The sequence below is a fragment of the Callospermophilus lateralis genome, chromosome 11 (assembly GCF_048772815.1).
Source record: "Callospermophilus lateralis isolate mCalLat2 chromosome 11, mCalLat2.hap1, whole genome shotgun sequence".
NCBI lineage: Eukaryota > Metazoa > Chordata > Mammalia > Rodentia > Sciuridae > Callospermophilus > Callospermophilus lateralis.
In genome coordinates, this window is record NC_135315.1 from 61,739,656 (window position 1) to 61,746,766 (window position 7,111).

At 38.2% G+C, this 7,111-nt stretch overlaps 1 pseudogene; it reads left to right on the forward strand.

Annotated features, from left to right (window-relative positions):
• The window catches only part of LOC143410567 (myotubularin-related protein 9-like), a 56,530-nt pseudogene extending 54,821 nt beyond the window's left edge, over positions 1-1,709 (forward strand).
• Positions 1,710-7,111: the final 5,402 nt, after the last annotated feature.

The window sequence follows — 7,111 nt, forward strand, 5'->3', positions numbered from 1 at the left end:
TATATATGCACAGTGGAGTTTTACTCAGCCATAAAGAGGAATGGAATTATGCTATTTATAGACATCATGTTAAGTGAAAATAAGCCAGACTCAGAAAGCCAAGGGTCATATGTTTTCTCTTTTGTGTAGAAGGTAGAGAGGAAAAAGAGATCTTATGACAACAGAAAGTAGAGGGAGGGGGTCGGGGGAGGGAGAAGGAAAGGGACAAGAGAAGTAGTGGGGAATGAAATTGATACAGTTGTGTTTCGTGCCTGTATGAATATGTCACAATGAATCCCACTATTGTGTACAATTATTATGCACCAATAAACTTTTAAAAATAAAAAATAAAAACGTCGTGCTGTCGACAATCAATTTGTGGGATTGCTAGATAGCATCATGATAAAACATAATGATTTTCCAATTACTGGGTTGGATAGTCCTGGGATGGAGGAACGTTTTAAATATAGCCAGAACTACTGAGGCATTGTCTATCTTGGACTCTGAATGTCCCCTTTCTTCTATGGGCCCATATTTGAGGTGATAGAAGAGGGCTGGAGTTCCTTGCTTCCTTCCTTAGCAGAGTGAACTCTACTCTTCAGCTACCAGTGAATGAAGACTAAGCTATGGCAATAAGGAATTTGCTATCTGCCCTTGCTATCTGACCAATTGTCATAGTGCCCAAATCCATTGATGATGAACCTCTTCCAAAGGTGCCTATATTGGACACACAGGGTAATTCCAGTATTCAGCTATTCTCATTTTTAAAAAAATGAAATGGTAATTATGCAAAATGGTCAGTCACTCACTGGCACAAATGGGAGAAGGTACAAGGAAGATGAGACACTGATAAATGCTACCCTCAGGGCAGAAAACATGACTACATCATTGACACTTGTAGTCTGAATGTGGCTCAGCAAGCTAGAGCAAAGGAGGTGACTTTGAACAGAAGCCCATTATCCCCAGTGGAGGCAATTTCATAAGTCCATTGAGAGGTATCACAGCCTAACCAAACTTGTGGAAGTTTGTGATGACCAAACATATAACATGGACCAATGGCTCAGTAAGTTGGAGGCCTCCGACTGGCTGACTCATGGCAAAGAGATTCTGACCACTGCCTGCCTAGCCACTCAGTGCATCCACAGGGAGGGAGCATCAGTCCTGATTCATGGAGCAGAAGGAACTGACTTTATCCTGCAGGCAGCCTCCCTGGCTCAGTTCATTTTGGAACCACAGAGACAGATTGTCTGAGGTTTCAAGGCTCCAGACAGAAAGAGAGTGGCTTCAGGCTGCTCACCCCTTCCAACACCACTGTGCACAGTCTGCCTATTACAGTAGCAAGCAGAAGTGGGCAGCATTTGTAGTTCTTCTCTTTTGGGGGAGGCTGTTTGTGGCTACTCTGTGAGTTCCCTTGTTCTTTAGGGTTTAAGGAACATTTCCTCATCATGCTCTTTGAGCATGCATATGCCTCCCAGTTTGGAACGTTTATGGGCAAAAACGAAAGTGAAAGATATAATTTCAATTCCAGCAGAAAACAGTATCTCTGTGGTCCAGGGTCAAAAGGCCCAGTGAGCTGAGAATTTTCCTAGGATGGAACCCATTCTCTAAGTACGTATGAGGAAATGGTGAACATCATTGAGTACAACAGGGAGTTACAAGCAGAGATCAACATCCTGAGGACGCAGTTGGTGGAACTGGAAACAGAGGATGAGCTGCAGGAGAGTTCCTGAAACCCCCCAGCATCCTAAAGAACTTCAGGGCAGAGTCCTCCTCTTTCTGTCTCTTCCTGTAGTTCACTTGTACTCCATATCCTTAAACTTAAGGATTTGGACATGGGATCAGTCTGATCTCATACTCTCTCAGCACTGTAGAAATGTTACCCACTATGATCACAATTTTATGTGGCATAGTAGGTCTTTCCTTTGGAAGCAGGAAGGAGATGCCAGTCATTTTATTTTACATGAAATCGGTGACCTGTTTAATGGCATTTATGTCACATATCATTTCTCCAAAACTCCTCTCCTTGTACCGTTTCCAAACAGATCTCCAGAGCAGGTCAACATATGATTAGATCACTCTATGGAGTATTTGGTGGATTAACAAAAGGGTCAGGCTTTTAAGCACTCTTGGTATAGAAATTTAAAATTAAATTGGTTAATAAACCAAAAATTCTGTTAATATGCCTTTTCCATCTTTGCAACATAAAATAACCATTCTCTTTAAGACAATTTTGGACTAACAAAGTTGAATTCATTCTCATTCTGGATTGTCAAGAAAGGAAAATTGGAATCCTTGTTCAAGGCACCTTCTTTCAGCAAGGGCAGTAGGAATGGTCGTCTCATATTTACATGAAGAAGAATTAAATTTATTTAAAGAGTAGACACTAAAAATATGTGCAATATGGAATTCAAGTAGGAATTCGTTATTAAGAGAGAACTGTTACTATTGAATTTGTTTTTCAGGTTCTTTTTTTTTTCTTTTTTTATTTTTTTTTATTGTTGGTTGTTCAAAACATTACATAGTTCTTGATATATTTCACACTTTGATTCAAGTGGGTTATGAACTCCCATTTTTACCCCGTATACAAATTGCAGAATCACATCAGTTACACTTCCATTGATTTATATATTGCCATACTAGGGTCTGTTGTATTCTGCTGCCTTTCCTATCCTTTACTATCCCCCTCCCCTCCCCTCCCCTCCCCTCTACACTCTCTACCCACTCTACTGCAGTTCATATCTCCCCCTTGTATTATTTTTCCCTTTCCCCTCGCTACCTCTTGTATGTAATTTTGTATAACCCTGAGGGTCTCCTTCCATTTCCATGCAATTTCCCTTCTCCCTCCCTTTCCCTCCCACCTCTCGTCCCTGTTTAATGTTAATCTTCTTCTCATGCTCTTCGTCCCTACTCTGTTCTTAGTTACTCTCCTTATATCAAAGAAGACATTTGGCATTTGTTTTTTAGGGATTGGCTGGCTTCACTTAGCATAATCTGCTCTAATGCCATCCATTTCCCTCCAAATTCTATGATTTTGTCATTTCTTAATGCAGAGTAATACTCCATTGTGTATAAATGCCACATTTTTTTTATCCATTCGTCTATTGAAGGGCATCTAGGTTGGTTCCACAGTCTTGCTATTGTGAATTGTGCTGCTATGAACATCGATGTAGCATGTCCCTGTAGCATGCTCTATTTAGGTCTTTAGGGAATAGACCGAGAAGGGGAATAGCTGGGTCAAATGGTGGTTCCATTCCCAGCTTTCCAAGAAATCTCCATACTGCTTTCCAGATTGGCTGCACCAATTTGCAGTCCCACCAACAATGAACAAGTGTACCCTTTTCCCCACATCCTCGCCAGCACTTGTTGTTGTTTGACTTCATAATGGCTGCCAATCTTACTGGAGTGAGATGGTATCTTAGGGTGGTTTTGATTTGCATTTCTCTGACTGCTAGGGATGGTGAGCATTTTTTCATGTATTTGTTGATTGATTGTATGTCCTCCTCTGAGAAGTGTCTGTTCATGTCTTTGGCCCATTTGTTGATTGGGTTATTTGTTATCTTGTTGTCTAATTTTTTGAGTTCTTTGTATACTCTGGATATTAGGGCTCTATCTGAAGTGTGAGGAGTAAAGATTTGTTCCCAGGATGTAGGCTCCCTATTTACCTCTCTTATTGTTTCTTTTGCTGAGAAAAAACTTTTTAGTTTGAGTAAGTCCCATTTGTTGATTCTAGTCATTAACTGTTGTGCTATGGGTGTCCTATTGAGGAATTTGGAGCCCGACCCCACAGTATGTAGATCGTAGCGACTTTTTCTTCTATCAGACGCCGTGTCTCTGATTTGATATCAAGCTCCTTGATCAATTTTGAGTTAACTTTTGTGCATGGCGAGAGAAAGGGATTCAGTTTCATTTTGTTGCATATGGATTTCCAGTTTTCCCAGCACCATTTGTTGAAGATGCTATCCTTCCTCCATTGCATGCTTTTAGCCCCTTTATCAAATATAAGATAGTTGTAGTTTTGTGGATTGGTTTCTGTGTCCTCTATTCTGTACCATTGGTCCACCCGCCTGTTTTGGTACCAGTAGCATGCTGTTTTTGTTACTATTGCTCTGTAGTATAGTTTGAAGTCTGGTATAGCTATACCGCCTGATTCACCCTTCCTGCTTAGCATTGCTTTTGCTATTCTGGGTCTTTTATTTTTCCATATGAATTTCATGATTGCTTTCTCTATTTCTATAAGAAATGCCATTGGGATTTTGATTGGCATTGCATTAAACCTATAGAGAACTTTTGGTAATATTGTCATTTTGATGATGTTAGTTCTGCCTATCCATGAACAGGGTATATTTTTCCATCTTCTAAGATCTTCTTCTATTTCTCTCTTTAGGGTTCTGTAGTTTTCATTGTATAAGTCTTTCACCTCTTTTGTTAGGTTGATTCCTAAGTATTTTATTTTTGGGGGGGATATTGTGAATGGAGTGGTTGTCCTCATTTCCATTTCAGAGGATTTGTCGCTGATATACAGGAATGCCTTTGATTTATACGTGTTGATTTTATATCCTGCCACTTTGCTGAATTCATTTATTAGCTCTAATAGTTTCTTTGTAGACCCTTTTGGGTCTGCTAGGTATAGAATCATGTCATCTGCAAATAGTGATAATTTAAGTTCTTCTTTTCCTATTTTTATGCCTTTAATTTCTTTCGTCTGTCTAATTGCTCTGGCCAGTGTTTCGAGAACTATGTTGAACAGAAGTGGTGAGAGAGGGCATCCCTGTCTTGTTCCAGATTTTAGAGGGAATGCCTTCAATTATTCTCCATTCAGAATGATGCTAGCCTGAGGCTTAGCATAGATTGGTTTTACAATATTGAGGTAAGTTCCTGTTATCCCTAGTTTTTCTAGCGTTTTGAACATAAAGGGATGCTGTACTTTGTCGAATGCTTTTTCTGCATCTATCGAGATGATCATATGGTTCTTATTTTTAAGTCTATTGATGTGGTGAATAACATTAATTGATTTCCGTATATTGAACCAGCCTTGCATCCCAGGGATGAATCCTACCTGATCATGGTGCACAATTTTTTTGATATGTTTTTGTATCCAATTCACCAGAATTTTATTGAGGATTTTTGCATCTAGGTTCATTAGAGATATTGGTCTGTAGTTTTCTTTCTTTGAAGTGTCTTTGTCTGGTTTAGGAATCAGGGTGATGTTGGCCTCGTAGAATGAATTTGGAAGTTCTCCCTCTTTTTCTATTTCCTGAAATAGCTTGAAAAGTATTGGTATTAGTTCCTCTTTAAAGGTTTTGTAAAACTCTGCTGTATACCCATCCGGTCCTGGGCTTTTCTTAGTTGGTAGTCTTTTGATGGTTTCTTCTATTTCCTCAATTGATATTGGTCTGTTTAGGTTGTCTATATCCTCCTGCCTTAATCTGGGCAGGTCATATGACTTAAGAAATTTATCGATGCCTTCACTATCTTCTATTTTATTGGAGTATAAGGATTCAAAATAGTTTCTGATTATCTTCTGTATTTCTGAAGTGTCTGTTGTGATATTGCCTTTTTCATCCCATATGCTAGTAATTTGATTTCTCTCTCTTCTTCTCTTCGTTAGCATGGCTAAGGGTCTGTCGATTTTATTTATTTTTTCAAAGAACCAACTTTTAGTTTTGTCAATCTTTTCAATTGTTTCTTTTGTTTCGATTTCATTAATTTCAGCTCTGATTTTAATAATTTCTTGCCTTCTACTTCTTTTGCTGTTGTTTTGCTCTTCTTTTTCTAGGATTTTGAGATGGAGTATGAGATCATTTATTTGTTGGTTTTTTCTTTTTTTAAGGAATGAACTCCAAGCAATGAATTTTCCTCTTAGAACTGCTTTTAATGTGTCCCATAGATTCTGATATGTTGTGTCTGTGCTTTCATTTATCTCTAAGAATTTTTTAATTTCCTCCTTGATGTCTTCTATAACCCATTGATCATTTAGTAACCAATTGTTCATTCTCCAAGTGATGCATGTTTTTTCCTTCCTTCTTTTATCGTTGATTTTCAGTTTCATTCCATTATGATCAGATAAGATGCATGGTATTATCTCCACTTTTTTATATTGTCTAAGAGTTGCCCTGTGACATAATATATAATCTATTTTTGAGAAGGATCCATGTGCTGCTGAGAAAAAAGTGTAACTGCTTGATGTTGGGTGGTATATTCTATATATATCAATTAAGTCTAGGTTATTAATTGTGTTATTGAGTTCTATAGTTTCCTTATTCAACTTTTGTTTGGAAGATCTGTCTAGTGGTGAGAGAGGTGTGTTGAAGTCTCCCATGATTATTGTATGTTGGTCTATTAGACTCTTAAACTTGAGAAGAGTTTGTTTGATGAACATAGCTGCACCATTGTTTGGGGCATATATATTTATGATAGTTATGTCTTGTTGGTGTATGGTTCCCTTGAGCAGTATGTAGTGTCCCTCTTTATCCCTTTTGATTAACTTTGGCTTGAAATCTATTTTATTTGATATGAGTATGGACACTCCTGCTTGTTTCCGAAGTCCATATGAGTGATATGATTTTTCCCAACCTTTCACCTTCAGTCTATGTATGTCTTTTCCTATGAAATGCGTCTCCTGTAGGCAGCATATTGTTGGGTCTTGTTTTGTGATCCATTCTACTAGCCTGTATGTCTTGATTGGTGAGTTTAAGCCATTAACATTTAGAGTTATTATTGAGATATGGGTTGTTCTTCCAGCCATATTTGTTTATTTATGTTACTAAACATGGTTTGTTTTCCTTTTTGATTATTTTTCCCCCCTTTACTGTCCTACCTCCCACTGTTGGTTTTCATTGTTATTTTCCATTTCCTCTTCCTGTAATGTTTTGCCGAGGATGTTTTGAAGACATGGTTTTCTAGCTGCAAATTCTTTTAACTTTTGTTTATCGTGGAAGGTTTTAATTTCATCTTCCATCCTGAAGCTTAATTTCGCTGGATACATGATTCTTGGTTGGAACCCATTTTCATTCAGTTTTTGAAATATGTTATTCCAGGATCTTCTAGCTTTCAGAGTCTGTGTTGAAAGATCAGCTGTTATCCTGATTGGTTTACCCCTAAATGTAATCTGCTTCCTTTCTCTTGTAGCTTT